The 16,890-nt window shown below is 41.3% G+C and overlaps 1 long non-coding RNA gene across 2 annotated transcripts; it reads right to left on the minus strand.

Moving 5' to 3' along the window:
* Nucleotides 1–15,487: 15,487 nt before the first annotated feature.
* LOC145443163 (uncharacterized) lies at nucleotides 15,488–16,646 on the minus strand. Of its 2 annotated transcripts, XR_013916315.1 has the most exons (4): nucleotides 16,347–16,646; nucleotides 16,211–16,276; nucleotides 16,063–16,152; nucleotides 15,488–15,851 (listed from the first exon to the last, which is right to left on the minus strand). It is a non-coding gene; the product is annotated as an uncharacterized LOC145443163 (long non-coding RNA). The 2 variants fall into 2 exon arrangements; XR_013916314.1 differs by having other exon boundaries at nucleotides 16,211–16,646.
* Between the last annotated feature and the right edge of the window lie 244 nt (nucleotides 16,647–16,890).

Below are 16,890 nucleotides of genomic sequence, written 5' to 3' on the forward strand. Positions count from 1 at the left end.
TGATTTACGAAAAAATGCCTTCAAAATTCCGGACATTTGAGCATAATTCAGCATTTCCTCCCGGACGCAGTTTAAATAGTGAAACCCCGGACATGTCCGGGAAATTCCGGACGTATGCCACCCCTATTCTAGTGTCGCATGCTGAAATGTGGTATGCTCTTCTGTCGTATGCTCACATATGTCCATTGAACAGTGATCAATGTATTGTATACGGATCGTGTTGTCCATCGCTAAGTGATGAAGCAATTATTTATAAAGCGCCATCTAGCGGCACTCCCCTGAAAAATGTACGGAACTATTGCACCATCTGTAGGTTTAAATAGCTGGTTGGTGGTACAGAACTTGAATATAGCTTTCAATACAACATCCATTGTAGTAGAATATCTATTAAACTCGAAAACCTTTCGGTGCCTCTTTTCAAGAGTGAACGGCTCACTAAGAGAAGTGGTTCCCAACCTGTGGGACGCGTAACACTAGTGGTACGCAAGGGTCTTCCAGGTGGTACGCGAGTAGATTCTGTTGTTTCTTTCGACCGAAGGAAGTTATGAGTCAGTTGGGTTGATTTTGAATTATTTGAATTTTTTTGACTAGTGGTAAAAAAACAATTCTATGCATCTCATCAACCCGGGCTGATAATGCCTAGTTTAATAGAATTTGTTATTACTAGGGCGATTTTTCTTTATAAAATTGTGCCTAAAGTCATAAAATTGTCAAAATTGTTTACGAAGTCAAAATTATTTGGACCCCTCCATTTCGTTTGTATCGTAGATTTGATATTTTCCTGCTTGTAGCCCACTTTATAGGCCTACCGTTGTAGGCGGCCCATTGTCTGCTCATCGTGGATCATAAACTGTTAAACGAAACAAATAGGTTGACAATTGATATGGTGTTATGCTCAAAGTATCGCAATATCCTAACTGAATCAAGACTGCTTGACATCGCATGGTTATTTTATCAAGAAGCGCATGATGAAAAATTGTGATGCATGACAACAATGACAGTATGAAGCAACATGTTGTGTCACCAGCAGTGTACGCACAGCTTCAGTGTTGCCAGCCAACAACTACTGCTGTTAAACGGTATTTCTCCATTCTTGGCAAGCTACTTAGTAAGGACAAACACTTTCTACCCGAGAATGTAAGAAAGTATGTTTCGTTGTACTACAACAAATTTTAATTACCTCTACCTTAATACGTGGTAACTACTGGGCCAGATATCGTTAAAGAAAGTTTTTTCATGTCAAAATTTGTCAGTTTTTAGGTCAAAAACGCTTTTTCGTAAGGGCAGACAATCCCTACCAGAAATGAATATAAGTAGTACAATTTTAACATTATGTGCGAAAACACCTAATTTGCGTACATGAAGTCAAAATTTGGTCAAAATCAAGTCTTTTTAGGTCAAAATCCTTCGATTTTTAGGTAAAAAAAATCGCCCTAGTTATTACACCTCACATAGCTCAAATACGTGGGTATGACGTCATAAACGGTGAAAACATTTTGACCGCCTACGACGTGCGTAAATTATGTAGGTCTAGGTGGTACTCGAGTACTGCATAAAACCTCGAAGTGGTACGTGAGTGGAAAAAGGTTGGGAACCACTGCACTAAAGGGAAATAAACAGATTCAAAAGCAAAACCAAAAAGGTACAGTATGACGCAACAATCAAAATCACAGACCATGAAATTCGCAGTGCAATCTGAACGCCTCCAACGAATCGAATATCACGATGAACATGCGATACAAATGAAATGGTTCAAGATTTTCTTGAATTCATTGCCAACGCTATTGACTCACATTGGCCATTTCGAAGATGTTAAAGTCGCGTCTTTCAGAATTATGAGCCCACTCATCAAATCCATTGCATGTTGTGGGATGTACATCGCAGATAATTCCCTTGTTACTACGAACTGCTGCATATTGTCAGTCGCTGATCATTCAAGCAAAAGTACCGATGTAAACGTCGCATAACCTGAGTCATCTCTCGCCGAATACAGACATTTTCGTTGACACCAACGCAGTGACGTGCGGTCCAATGAGGCGGCTGAGGCAGTACCTCACCAGCGTCAGGGTGAGTAAGAGAAAATCCTCCATGAGTCGATGATTATTGATATTTTACATCGATGCTCATAAATAACTAAATTTGAACATTTTTTCACTTAACATCATCGATTTGTATAATTATTATTCAAAAATACAGCGGGAAAGGAGAGGTGAGGCACAGGTGAGGCACGGGCGGGTCGTGCCTCACCTACGACAATGCAATTCATCATAAATAGCTCGGAATTCATAATAACTGATATCAATCAGATGCTATCGTCACACTGATTCCCAAAATCCAAATATTAACAGTGTCAGGGCACCAGAACCCTCCGGAAATCGCCAAAGAAGGTGACATTCGGCTTTATTACAGACAATGCCATCGCAGAGAAACAATGCCCAGGTGAGGCACAAACGAATCTGCCTCATGTACTATTCGCTAACAATTGGACAATCGCAGCACAGTGAAACGCGCTATCGATTTCGGAATACAATACAACAGTCTTGTAGGAATTATATAGTAGCGACGGTCAATACGTAATGCGGAGCAAATAAATTCCCTTACTTATGTAGGTCTAGCTGTTACGAATTTTCCATCCATAGCTACGTTAAATTGTGGTATGCGATAGCTGCATTGCCTTGTTTGTGACCTTTATGCTGTGTTCAACTGCAATACCTAAAAGGCTATAACCCTTGTGGTATGTGATAGCTATACTTACATAGCCTGCGATGTTGTTGTTTATGGTCAGTGGGTGTCACTGCTAGTGTTTTACACTAGATCTGGTGTAGTTTGACTTGACCTATAGATAGTGTCCTAGTGTATTTTCTTTCGAAATTCGGCAAACCTGGTGTTTTTTACTGAAAAAATATTTGTAAATGAGGATGCTATTTTCATGTTCTTCGAATAACTTATACCGGTACTTGAAGAGATCGTAATTATTATCCGTCTAAACTTGCTCAATTAGCACAATAGCGACCAGCAGTCCTACATGTATTGTAGAATATGGAATTGCAACGGCTATCAGTGTGCAAAGAAAATGCTCTCTATGCCCGTTGCTGTTGTTATTCACATTTGGGTATCTTTATCAGGTACTTTACGTGTCTGTCTGCGTGCGTGTGTGTGCGTGGGGGGTCCGTGCCTCACCAGCCATGAACCTCACCGCACGTCATTGCATGAACGAGTCATCGTGATTGGCGATTGACATCCAGTTTTGTCGTTTGTCGTAGAAGAGCAGAGCCCTCATTAGCTACCGAATGAAATGATAAGTAATACATTACGATGTAATGTAAGTTTTATTTTATAAAGTGGAACCGGCATAATTTGGGCAGTAGGCAGTGGGCAGTAGGTAGATGTGAGACGATTTTATATTTCGAATCAAAATCCTTTCAATATTTCAGATTTGAATTCGTTGGAAAATCTAAATCCAGACGAGACTTTATTTAATATGTTCCAAATCAGACAAATACTTGAAATTTGCAGTGGCGGCTCGTGACAATATCGGGTGGTGGGGCAAGGGCTGCGAGCGACTTTTATCAAGATGACGTCATAATGTCGTTTTCCAACGTAAAAAAGTAATTTATGATGGTCACATGAATTTCCCGACAACAGTGATTTTAACGTAGGTGCCGCGAGAGGTTTGCCGGTGAGCCGTGACTTGAAGTGTGGTAACAAATGTTTTATTCATTTATTTTTAATCAAAGGATTATTTTACAAAATGAACGTGAACTAAGAATCGCCCTATGCCACGAATCAAGTATCAGGTCATCCTTAGTAGCAAGCGTTATGATTTCATGGTAGGGTTAGAGATTACGCAAATCGATTGACCCTAATTTTTCCAAGCCCGTCCGAAAGTGTTTCGTACACGATCCTGGTGTGTTACGACCACTGAGCTGGTGGTTACGACCAGAGATGGGCGGATTCCAAAATTTCGGGATCCGAATCTATCCGGATCCGGCTTGCAATTGGAAATTCAGAGTCCAAAGAAATCCGGCTGGTGAATGTCCAGTTCGGAATCCGAAAAAATCCTGCCAGAACAATGCTAATTAATCATATCACAGCAAAAAAATCCGGCTAAAATCCGACTGTCACCCCAAATTCAAAATCCGGATCCAGTCCGGCCAGGTAAAAAAAACATTGAAATCCTGCTCCGGCTCCAGAACCGGACTGTGGCCATCAATGTTCCCTCTAAGCTGCGCACGTGCGCAAATGCGCAGTGCTGAAGCGGTCTCTGCGCACAGAAAATTTAAGTTGCGCACAAAAAATCTGAAGTGATGTTTTTTTTTTCAAGTCGTTGCGCACTGTTGTCCAAGGGACCACGCGGGCGCGCAAACTCGTGAAAAATTAGAGGGAACATTGCTAGGGGCAAATAGTGTTATCGCTGAAGTGTTACATCGAGGTACAAGTGCGACCCGCAAAGGTAAATATTGCGCTCCGTGAAGAAATGAGACTTTGCAATCACGAGCGCCTAACGAAAAATGTTTTCTTTTAGTATGGTCTTGTACGCGTGAGCGATACTGATATCATTTCAATAGCGCATTATTTTCTGGGAATGGCGAAATAACATGGTTTAACAAAGTTATAGATGACAATGGGCTAGCTCGAAGTTAATCTGCGAGAAACTAGCGCATAGTCTTTTTCGCATGTCATGAACATTGCGCAAGATTTCCTCAGGACCGTAACTGCCGCACCCCAAACCCTCAATTAGGGGGCCGAGATCGAAGGGAGCTCAAAATTATTTCGTGAATTAACATAAATCATGGTGTATTTTTCGTAATTTTTCAAAATTTTGTCAAATATCTTGATTATTGGGTACCCTTCTCACAACAAAAAATACGCGTGATGAGATATGGGCACTTGGGCGTCGGTCATTACCTTGCCACGACGCACCAAGACATATGAGCTTATAGGCTATGTGACATGCGACTCCGAGAAGTGCTCCAAAACGATCAGCAGCGAGAAAACCTTGGCCGAAAAGGACTGCCCTATATGCTGACCGAAAATTTCGATTCATACATATAAGTTTAATTGTCCATAGGTGCGTAAATGGCTGGGGCTGAATGTTCATGTGCTGGCGATCCGAGTCCCACAACAAGACAAATGCCATGTCGAGGGATCATTATTTGCCAGTAGAGAAATATCAATTTTAAATCGTGTTCGTGTTTTAGTTTATTACGTTTACGTACGTACGTTTGAGCGATTTCAATGTCTTTTGACATAGCCGATAGGAGGTCCCGAAATAGCATCATGTAACGAAGTCATTATACCAACGGGTGCGCCCGAAGATGTTTAATTAATATTTAGAGGACCTACCTTTTCTAACACACCTCACTCGATCAGCTTTACCAGTAAATCTGATTATGAGAGCAGAGAGAGGATGAAATGGATAGCAATAGATATATGCAATGCCCGATCATATTGACCGATTCAATCATGAATCATATAAAATTTTCGCGCTTCGCGCGTTCAGGCGAGTCAACCACTAAACCGCCCCTCGATGTAGATGATAAGTATCGGTAAAAAGCGCAGAGGCCGATAGGGGGGTCTGGGGGGCGAAGCCCCCCAGAAGTTCGGTTTATCACCTTACGTGGGGGGCTGGTTGCGCACTATTGTCCAAGGGCCTGCGCAGTGAGTTAACGTGTTTGCGCAGACTCGTGAAAAATTAGAGGCAACATTGGTGGCCATCTCTGGTTACGACCAGGTGATAATAGGCAACCAAAGCGGAGGCACCCGGCGTACGATTGGATCAATAGACTGGACAGTGGACAACTTCTAGACCTCTCATTTTCGCTCTAAAGGCAACTGCGTAAACTACGTACGCAGCAAAGATTCAATACAATTCATGTTCGCGCTTGACTTGACCTGACTAATTCCAATGACTAGAACTCGAGAGATTGCGTAAGCCTCACTGGAAAGGTCAACGAGTTCGGACACATACGCAATTGTTATCTCATAGATTGGGCCTGTCATATTGAATCCAGAACATCAATTTGAATGGTCTTTGAAGAACTAAGGACAGCAGCCTCGGAACTTCGGTCTCGGAACAACATAGGACGTTTTGGCCTTGAAACTGGAGACTGTGACACAACACATACGGCTTACTGTCTATAAGTCTGCTGCGAAATCGCCGTTGGAAAATATATTAATCAATAAATACATGAATGAAAGCCGTAAACTTAGTATACTGTTACAAGAAATCATTGAGAAGTAGCATACGCAATCTCATAACCCATTCCGGCATGGTACACTGTCAAAATCAATACAAACAGACGAACACCGAACTTTGAGTAAAATAAATCGAGGAATAGGCTGATCGCATGATCAGCTGTTAGCCGACATCGAACATGAAATACCTATCGCATGTGACAGGGGATTGTAAGCAAATGGTTTGAAGGCCACAATTTCACAGTTAAATGGACATTGGCGAACATAAAATTATGTGAATATTTGAATGCAAACCGAGAATCTTAGTTAGCTGTTTCATGCGATCATCGAGATATACCATTGGAAATATCATCACCGATCTCGTTATGGAACGCAGACTAGATTAGCACAGACCGACACCGGCTTTTGCGTGAGACCCGCAATGATGTAGGTAGGCTCAGTATCAGATCAGCGCGCATCTCTACCATACTCGACCTCGAAAACGAAATAACTGCCTCAATCATTGAGTGTCAACTTTAAGACTTGGCACTGCGTTCGATACTAAAATCAAGACATACCGCGCAAAAGCTCATGACAGATCTAGGTATAGAACATCGTTAAAATCAATAGAGACCAATAACGGCTTTTGCGTAAATCTGTTAGCGATGAATGAAGAGTCAGCTCTCACTCACACAAATTTCATGACCGATCTCGGTATGGAACATCGTCAAAATCAGTGGAGACCAATACCGGCTTTTGAGTAAAATCTGTTTGCTGTACAATGTACATGATAGATCAACACACACTGAACTTCGGAAACGAAATTACTACCCTTATCTTTAAGTAGAAACCCTGAAACTTGGGGCAATGTTAAATACCACCATCACGACATGACATACCAAGTTTCAAGAGTTTTCATGGTGTGAAACACCATCAAAATCGACCTATACCAGCAAAGGTCGACTAAACGCATATGACGGTAACCGAGTTCAGATATAGATACGATTGTTACATCACACCTTAGGGGCACAGACCTATTGAGCCCCGGTTGCTCGGTAATTTTATGAATAGGAGAGAGTAAATCACCGTTTCTTTATTGTGCGCGGCTTTGAGAGAATAGACAGTCAAAGCTTGTTATGAGCGCAACCGGGGCAAGCCCCGGCTAGGCATTCGCAAAGCGAAAACACAGAAGAGGATTCGATTTTCGCAGAGACTTCGCTATATATGGGCATTTACAAGCGAAAGGACAAGAAGAATACGATTTTCGCTGTGATTTCGGTATATATAGATTGTTGTGCGTCTATAAATGGTAAAGAATTGTTATTGAACAGAATATTAGGTGGGGCAATGCCCCAGTTGCCCTATAGGACGAGCCGCCACTGTCAAAATCTATGTGATAGGCCGCTTGACAAACATATCCGCCGACCGCATGATTTCGCTGAAACGGGCGTTCCCGATAAGCGTCATATACCTTGTCGTCTATTTGGTTTCATTCGTCATAGCCAGTTGTTGTAGTTTGTTTCTATGAATACCGCTTGTCAGCTTCTGATTTTCTTGCTAAAACAACTATACGAGTTATGTCTGCACCGTTCAAGGTTGCATTTGAAAATCGGGAAGAGAATCCTCGCAGCCTACCGTACCAGCTTCAAGCAGATGGATGAATACTGGTCACATAACGGGATATATATCGAGTTCTAATAGTGATATACCTTCATAGATTGTGTCTGTGAATAGTTGTTGCCTATACGATTCTAAGTAATGGCTAATAGTCAAGTATAATTCGGAATAAATACAATATTACTCAGCGCATATACGTACGCAAAAGTGTGCATCTGGATATTTCAAGATTATGAGTCGGCGATATTTGTATTTTGAAGGAAAGTTGCTATTTCATTTCTCAGTTCATATACTCGTGTAAGCATAGCTGCTCGACTTAATGCGCGGACATGACAGATATAGGCCTACATGACATCGCCATATTGATTCTCTGCTTCTAGTAATATCTGGCGTAACTGATTCAGTTAATCAGACAAAAATCATATTAACAGTTTTCATCATTGTGGCCAAAACACTATTAAGGTTTGTTGTCTTGGCACACAATGCCTTCTGGAAAATTAAACTATAGATAGGCTAACTAACATACGGAGGCTAGTTATCTATAATTGAACAGTTTGAGATTCCTTCATTGCGTCTGAGATGTTCCAAGCGTTTTTGAAGCAAAGGAGGGACACCTTTATTGTCACACCCCAATAGAGTGGTAAACCCTTTAAAAAGTATGGAACACCTTCGGTTGCGAGACACACCTGATTGATTGATCCAGTCTAGTCTATCTCTATCTCCTACTTCAACCACCTTCGTTTTATGGCGTATCAATAGACTAACACGATGTAGGCTGCTATTATATCGTAGCAATGCCGCATTTTTTTCATGCAGTGCTGCACTGCAGATTGAAACTCATTATGAAACAGCGGGCCGTATTCTTGTGATAACTAATTATTATGTCGCGGGCCGGACGAATTCGCTTGGCGGGCCGGATCCAGCCCGCGGGCCGTAGGTTGCCGACCCTTGCCTTACGTAGTAGGGAAGCGGAAGCCTCTCATGGATTGCACGATACCATGATCGACGAAAGAGAATAGTAAACGTGACGAACACTTGTAGGACAATGTAGTTTTCAAATACACATTGTCTTCCTGATATACGATGAGAAATAAAATGCCTTGGAAATGACAGCCAAATTAAAAGCAACCCTATCCATTTTCTTGGTTGGTTAGTAGGTGTGTGACACAACGTTACGCCATATATTTTAGAAGGCGATCCATACTTTGATTATCAGAATCTGCGCAACAATTACATCTGATTAATATCATTGATTATAAATTCTAAGCTATTTACGATGAGTTGCGATGTCACAGGTGCGGCTTGGCCCGTCTGTGCCTTATCTGAGCCTTACCTCTCCTTCCGCGCTTCATTTTCGAACAATACGAAAATTCTGTGATTTTGGGAATAAAAATGTTCAAGATCTGGTCATTCATAAACATCAATAGTAGATAACAATAACCACTGAATGGTTACCAATTTTCCTTCACTCATCCCTTACGACATCTGAGGCACTGCCTCACTTGCCTCCCCTAACGCCATGTCGCTGAGACGCTGACGTATCACACAGTGGGTATGTACTGCTGTAGTGACTAGTGACCATGTTTAGCTCCACCTACTTATGTGCGCAGAAAAATCTAGCGCACGCTACGAATCCGATATATTAGTGCTACGCAACAGTTGATTGACATTTATGGCTCTTTCGGAGTTACAATTGAAAATATTGGGCCAATATGGCTCTTTGGTCGAAAAATATTCCCAACCACTGCTGTATGTGTATTAGGGTTGTTCAGATTTGGGCAATTTTTTGGAAACTTGTTTTGCGTAATTCCAAATGATAGTTTAGTGCATAAAAACACCTCTAAAACCGATTTTGGTCATTTTCATCGCGGTCTTCCTTGCGCGCAAAGCCCCCAAAGACCCACAGGCCAATTCTCCTTACTAGCGAAGATTCACCATTGCTGGTTTGTAGCTTTTGTGAAGTTTGCGGTAGAAAACGGCTGAGTAGAGCTGGGAAATATCAGGTTGAATCATCTTTTTGACAATTGAACTTACCTACATTCCTATACATGCCAAATGTGTTTCACCTTCCCGTATTTGGTATAGGTAGCAGGGTGATAGGCCTATGTATGAACGAATACAGGCATTTTCAGCCGGTTTTAACTCTGTAAATGTTAATCAAAGACATATTGTATATGAATGTAATTTCACCTTTATAGTAGCTCCAATTCACCTAATCCGCATCAGGTTTGCAGTATCTAATAAGTCTGAAAGAAAGTTGTCCCCCCCCCCCACCTCCGAACACAAAAACTCAGGCCTGTCCTGTCCAAGACGTTGTCACAGTAGCGAATACGGCCAGAATGCAAATCTCAAAAGCTCACGACACTAGGCTTCTTCTCAAAAGATCATGACAGTTAAGTGTAAATGGGGGTCCTGGTCCTCAACGACCAATGCATTCTGTCAGAAAACGTCCAGGGTGTTCTTACGGAAACAGAAACAATAATCTCAATACATATTAGTCATTGTCGTCACCCACTATGGTATGTGCTTACAACTGAGTTAACATAAGAAAAAGAAATCTGGCACAGACTATGTTTCTGAAACTTGATGAATTTATTGTAAGGAAATTTGCATTATCAAACTTGAAAAGCAGAATAAGGCAAACACAAATCCGGACATAGTAGGCCGACCATTTACGTGACTTGAGACAATTGTGAAATATGAAAATACAGCTATTATCATTGAAGAACATGTTGAGAATTAGGTAAGCATAAAAACAAAAAGTGGATAACAACAGGCTCTAGTCTCATGCATTGAAGTTGTGATACTTTTGACGGTGTAGCTCAACAACTTGCATCAGACTTTTCTTTTGGCGCTCATCATCTGTGATGATCGAAGCAAAGTCGCTGTTGAGTTTAACTCCTCGTTCAGCAGCGTCATTAACGACTTTAACATTACTTACACAATGGCTCATTTCATTGTATGATTCATACTGAGGCCATTGTTCCACAGGCTGATTCAACCATTCTCCAGAACACTCAAATTAGTTGAACAAATGCCATGACTGAGGGCCCACTAAATCAGCCAAAGTCCTTTCTGATGAGAGAATGGGTGGCCTGTGTCGATAAGATTGCGGTTTTTCAACTTTCAGTTGGCGGCTTGCAATGCTTTTTCTGGTATCGTAACTCTATTTTTCTGAGGATAGGGCATAAAGCACAGTTTCGTCCACTATGTACCATGGATGCTTCTTCGACTCATTAGGAGCAGATTCAGCAACATCTTTATCCGTAGTAGAGTAACCGCCTATCTCCTGAATGAACCGCAAGTCGTTTCCCGGCGCGTCACCCCAATAGCTGCAGTCCAGCCAAGCAGGAACATAGAATAAGCTTAGAAACAAGTTCATGCGCTCCAGTTGAGTAACGCAACTTGGCGAGTATTGCATCTGATCAGCCCACATGAGCATATTCTGAGAATATTGAATAGTCCCCATCCACCTGACATGTGATGCATTTGCTTGATAGGTATTCTTGCCATATTCCATATTTGACTACCTCCTCAGCGGTTTGAAGAAGACAATCCTGAGTTTTCGTAGTTTTAGGACATTCCTCTTTCAGATACAGCAAATACTGCAGAACCTGGCGTAGAGTAGGTAACTTGGAGAGAATAATACACTCAGATGAATATCCGACCAAATAATGACCAGACTTGGATATTGTTATTGGTGGGTCCAGCACAATCTTTTCCAACGTTTCAGACATTCTTCTTCAACCAAATTCTAGTCTACCATCAAATTAGATAACTCGGTATCTTACAGTAACACTAAAATTGAGGCAAAGATTACTGACACAACATAATTACATACCTTTCAGTAACATTTACTAGCTTAACACAAGCTGAAAATATCCGCGCATCTGTTCTCGACTCAAAACACAGTTGTGCTTCTTCGGTATACAATTCATAACAAACGTGCAACCAATACATGTTTCCCATGAACGCGATAGATTGGTTGTACATGGTAAAACGAAGATACATCTGGCATTTATAGGACTGTATTTCAGTACAGTTATGAAAACAGATATATTTCCCATCCCTACATAGCCGTCTTGAACTGATAACTTTACTGAAGCTCCAAACCAGTGACACGGTCAACACTACAGATAAAGATATGACGTAAACACCATGGTGAATCGTCAGTAGTAAGGAGAATTGACCCGAGGGGCTTTGCGGGCAAGGAAGATCGCGATGAAGATGACCAAAATCGCTTGTAAAAGTGTTTTTATGTACTAAACCAGTGGTTCCCAACCTTTTTTAGACACGCTCCACTTTTTGATGGTGAAAAATTTCGTGCCCCCCTTATCGTCATATCACAAAATCCCACTGGGATGCTAGCAACCTCAACAGATTATTTGGTGGTATGGAAGGTTATGGATGTTTATGAGAGAATAAAAAATATGAAATTTGGTCTATATAGAGAGAAAAATGCGTGCAATAGAGATAAATCGCGCGAAGCGCGAAATATTTTTTCAGGTGACCGCTTCTTCACGCCCCCCTTTAGACGTTTCACGCCCCCCAGGGGGCGGCGCCCCCCAGGTTGAGAACCCCTGTACTAAACTATCATTTTGAACTTTGCAAAACAAGTTTCCAAAAAAATGTTCAAATCTGAACAACCCTAATGAACAATATTCACTCGAAACAATATCACTTTCCCACTAAATCGACGTGTTATGTCATCGCTATATGAATGTGTGCTGAAATTCCAATACTTTGCATTCAAATCAACTCTGGCATCGCCCACTATTACTTACAAGGTAGGGTTATCATATTTTGGATTCGGGAATTGGAGGACACTTATTGAAAATTTTCAGAAAGAGAGTAGTGGATCAAGTAGAATCCTGAAAAAATGGTAAATTTTTCAGGCTTCATGGTCGGTTGACTAAAAAAAGGCCAACTTTCCAGCTCAACTCCGAAAATACAGTTTTTCTTTCACACTCAACATTGGTTGACTATTTGGTTGAAATTCTTCTCATTCGCACGTCACACAGGTTGAGCAGCACTTTATGCTTTAGTCGTTTTTCGGGATAACAGTAATTTCTTATCCGCAACACGAATACCACCAGTCAGGGTTCCCAATGAACATGACAAAATTCATGACATTCAAAATTGGTGTAGGGTTCGGGTACCTAACCAAAATCCAACGGTACGCAAACATAACCTGAACCCACAACCCCGCAGCTGACCCTAAAACATAAATATTCATCATATTGTAATTTTACTAATCCCAAAACCATAATTTTACGATACCCTCAAACCCTCATCTTATGATTCTCCAACCTGAATGCGAAACCAATTATGACCGCTCTGAATTTCGAAATGTTCAGAGGGCACACTGATTGGTGATGGTAATGTTTTTTATACATAACATAATAGGACATGATCTATTCCTGCCCTCAAGAAATAGAATACACTAGGCCCGATTAAGAGTAAAATCTCCTGACTGAACATCGTCCGTGGAACGCGGTATCTACACCACCTTGGCGTGTAAGACATATTTCCTTAATAACATCGTCTGACAACTATCTGAAGTTCGTCTTCTGCGTGACTGCCTAATCGCGTCGAGCAAGTGCGACGCCGACGATGAAGTCATCGTGCTATGTAACGGGTTAAGCAATGACCCGGAGCCGCGACAGCTGCAGCCGGATGTGTTTCTGGAAATTTCAATAAATTGCAGCTCCATAGACGATTTCCAGCGCTCTGGCGCCAGTAGTGTATGACTGGCCAAGATTAGAACCAGCCACATTATGCTCCCCTGACGAGGTTATTCGCCGACGTTTCTGAATACCGCGCCATTGGGATGTAAGGAAGCCGCGTATATATAAGGTGATTTAATATTAGTTTATGCTAATATCTTATAAGAAGTTCAGCTTGGAACTGTAAAGAACGTAGTTCTTGGCTTCTTATTGTCGCGAACAGATGCATAGCTACCGGTGTAGCCTATGCATATTCAACAGTTTTTACGTTTGTGGACATGAAACGTTTGCACTGAAATTCACTTGATCTGGAAATAATAGATTATTAGCAATGTCCCCTCTAAGCTTCGCACGTTCGCAGTGCTTACACGGTCTCTGCGCACAGAAAATTCAAGTTGCGCACAAAAAATCTGAAGTGAGGACCATCTTTTTAGTCGTTACGCACTGTTGTACAAGGCTCTGCGCAGTAAGTTGGTGAGTGTGCGCAGACTCGTCAAAAATTAGAGGGAACATTGATTATCAGGCTACAAAATGTTTGTAGAATACATGGATTTCAGTATTCTCATTTTCTCAGATACAGTACCGGTACATATTAATTTACTGTGTTCGTTTATTGGCATTAATGCTGCATGAAACTTATTTGGAGATGATTGCCTATCTTGATGTAGCATACGCAAAACGGCATAACAATATTGACTCCTATATGCTCATTCAATATTTAGTTTGCAAAGATGAAGACATACATGATTGCAGGTTGCAGCCAAGTGCCTGACAGTCAGCATTCAATGAAGTTCCATCGCATCGCAAGGCATCTCATTTTAGTAGTGAAACTATCGAATGTAAACAGTCTCTCAAGACTCTCCCGTTACAATAACAGCTGAATCCATCGACAATGGCGAACTCGAACTGAAGGACGTACATTTCACGACATTATGATCTTACTGGTCCAATAATTGATTTTCGAGCGTAAAATTGACCTGACGAACACTCTGATGAACCCAGGGGATGCTCGAAAACCCCAGATCTGGGTGGAAAAACCCAGGGGTGGCCTGTCTCACTAGCTGAAACAGCTTCGGCGATGGTAACTGCATTTAATCGAGACAGAATCAGCTGATATGAATGGGTGGGTATCTTGGCTTGACGTGCGATGGCGGGGATACTGCCAAGACTGAGGGTGGGTTTCAAAAAGTTGTCTTAATTTAGACCTGGCTTAAGGCCAGTGATTGACTTGCTCAAGACGCCAGACGTCGGCGGTCTTAATTCGGTTTCAAATGTCAATTTGGCGCCGCGCTCGGCCAAGTCCGTTAGTTGCGAGTAATTACTGTCTACTTCGTCGCTGTAGCGAGTTCAACACGGAACCGAGGCCAGTTGTTATTGTTTTGAGTGGCTTGCTGATGTCGTATAGTATGGTAGCGATGCTGTGAAGGAATACGGAATTGCTTGAGTTGTTGAAATTTACGGACGGATGATCAGAACGGAACCCCGAGGAAGTATCTGGCAAATGATCAGCACGTTATCGCAAAGTATTCGAAGAAATAGTGCGGCTGTGATACCGATTTTTGAAGACACAACTGCCCAGCATTTTGGCATATTAATTGATGAAGATTATGCTCTTGGAGATGCTGAATATCCACTGAGGACTTATTACTCACGCCACTATTATGCCCAAGAACTTTGACCGAAAAAAGCCACTATTGTTTTCATGCATATCGTTACCCTCTGGCAGAGCGCAGTGCTTTGTGTTGAAGAAAATATCTCGCGCATTGGCTATATTCAAGGAAGAACCTCAGAATATCGATATGACAATAGCCTGCTTCTGCCTTTACAATCATAGCAATGCTGACAAGGCAGATGGAGCTGAATTTGATGACATACTGCAACTGGAAGCGTTGACCGCACTCCCACAGTATCGACTCCTACAGAGAAATCTGCACGACAACGCATGATCTACAGATTTTTGCAATACATTTGATTACATTCCAAAACATACTCGTGCTTTATTTCTTGTGACACGTTAAAATGAGGTAAAATGTGCATTATGGCTTTAAGTAAGTTCAAGTTCATAAATTTGGACACAAGATAGCGAAGTTATTGCAAGGGGCTTGGAAAACTGGAGCAGGCGAACATGAACGGCTGAACAAAATTGAATCAAATGTACAAAAGACATGTTTTGACTCTAGATTCGGCTAGCGTCAAATTAATGTTGTTCAGCATCTTCTATAATTATTAACGTTGAGACCATGCTCAACTTGTTTCATTCTCTTCTGCTTTATCACTGATTTTCAAATCTTCGCTGCTTCATAGTTGACTTCGGGCCTGGACTTCGGTGAGCTGTTGGTAGAGATATAACTGATAAATTTCAAACGAATTTTTTAAATTTTATACTGTTGCTATCCATACAAAACTCAATAGTCTATTGTAATACATAGCATCAGCAAACTATACGAATGTTAATAGCAATAATAATGAGATAATAATTAATAGCAATAATAATGAGATAACAAACAGACAATTGATGGCCTAGTAATGAATGCAAACTTACCTTGATTTGGTTGGAAATGTTGCCCAAACAACTAGCAGATGCAGCTCCCAACTGCTACTCCATAAGTTGGCACATCAGATGGGTCAGCATCTATCACAAAACAACTTATCAAGCATGGTATAAATATGAATGGAAATGACATACTTACAGCCCAGTGTTGGTATCATGGTGCGAGGAACTGGATAAAGCTCGAGCAAAGTGCTTTCAGAAAAACCTTAATATAAAAGGAACTGGATATTGGTATGCGCATTCACACTCACATATACGGATAGATAGATAAATACCTATTGGATGGCTTGGCACATCACTGCTCGTTTGATTTTCTCTGTGTTCCAAAAGAATGGTGCTATCATTTGTTTCACAGCCTGCAGCTCACTCTGGTGGCACATTGCACAGCTATATAATAATTTTTACATGGACTGATTATGCTACTATGTCGATACTATGACTGGGTAGCAAATCTGTGAAAATCAATGTTGAATTGACATATATCTCAAAACATTTGGATTACTGAAGCGTTAGCATGTACTGCACTTTGAATATTATTGGCATATATCACTTCACATCAATGGCCCCTTTAAGCTGCATACATGCGTAAATGCGCAGTGCTGACACGGTTTATGCACACAGAAAATCTGAAGTCATGACCCTTTTTTAGTCGTTACGCACTGTTTTCCGAGGGTCTGCGTAGTGAGTTCTTGAGTGTACGCACAGACTCGTCAAAAATTAGAGGGAACATTGCTTCACATCTATAGCAATTCACTAACAACTTCATGCAAAGTCATGTCATTTTTCTTTCCGAAACTTCTGGATCTTTATCCAGTATGC

This window comes from Botryllus schlosseri, chromosome 7 (genome assembly GCF_051294905.1).
Source record: "Botryllus schlosseri isolate E-star chromosome 7, Bs_hap1, whole genome shotgun sequence".
In the NCBI taxonomy this organism is placed as follows: Eukaryota; Metazoa; Chordata; class Ascidiacea; order Stolidobranchia; family Styelidae; genus Botryllus; species Botryllus schlosseri.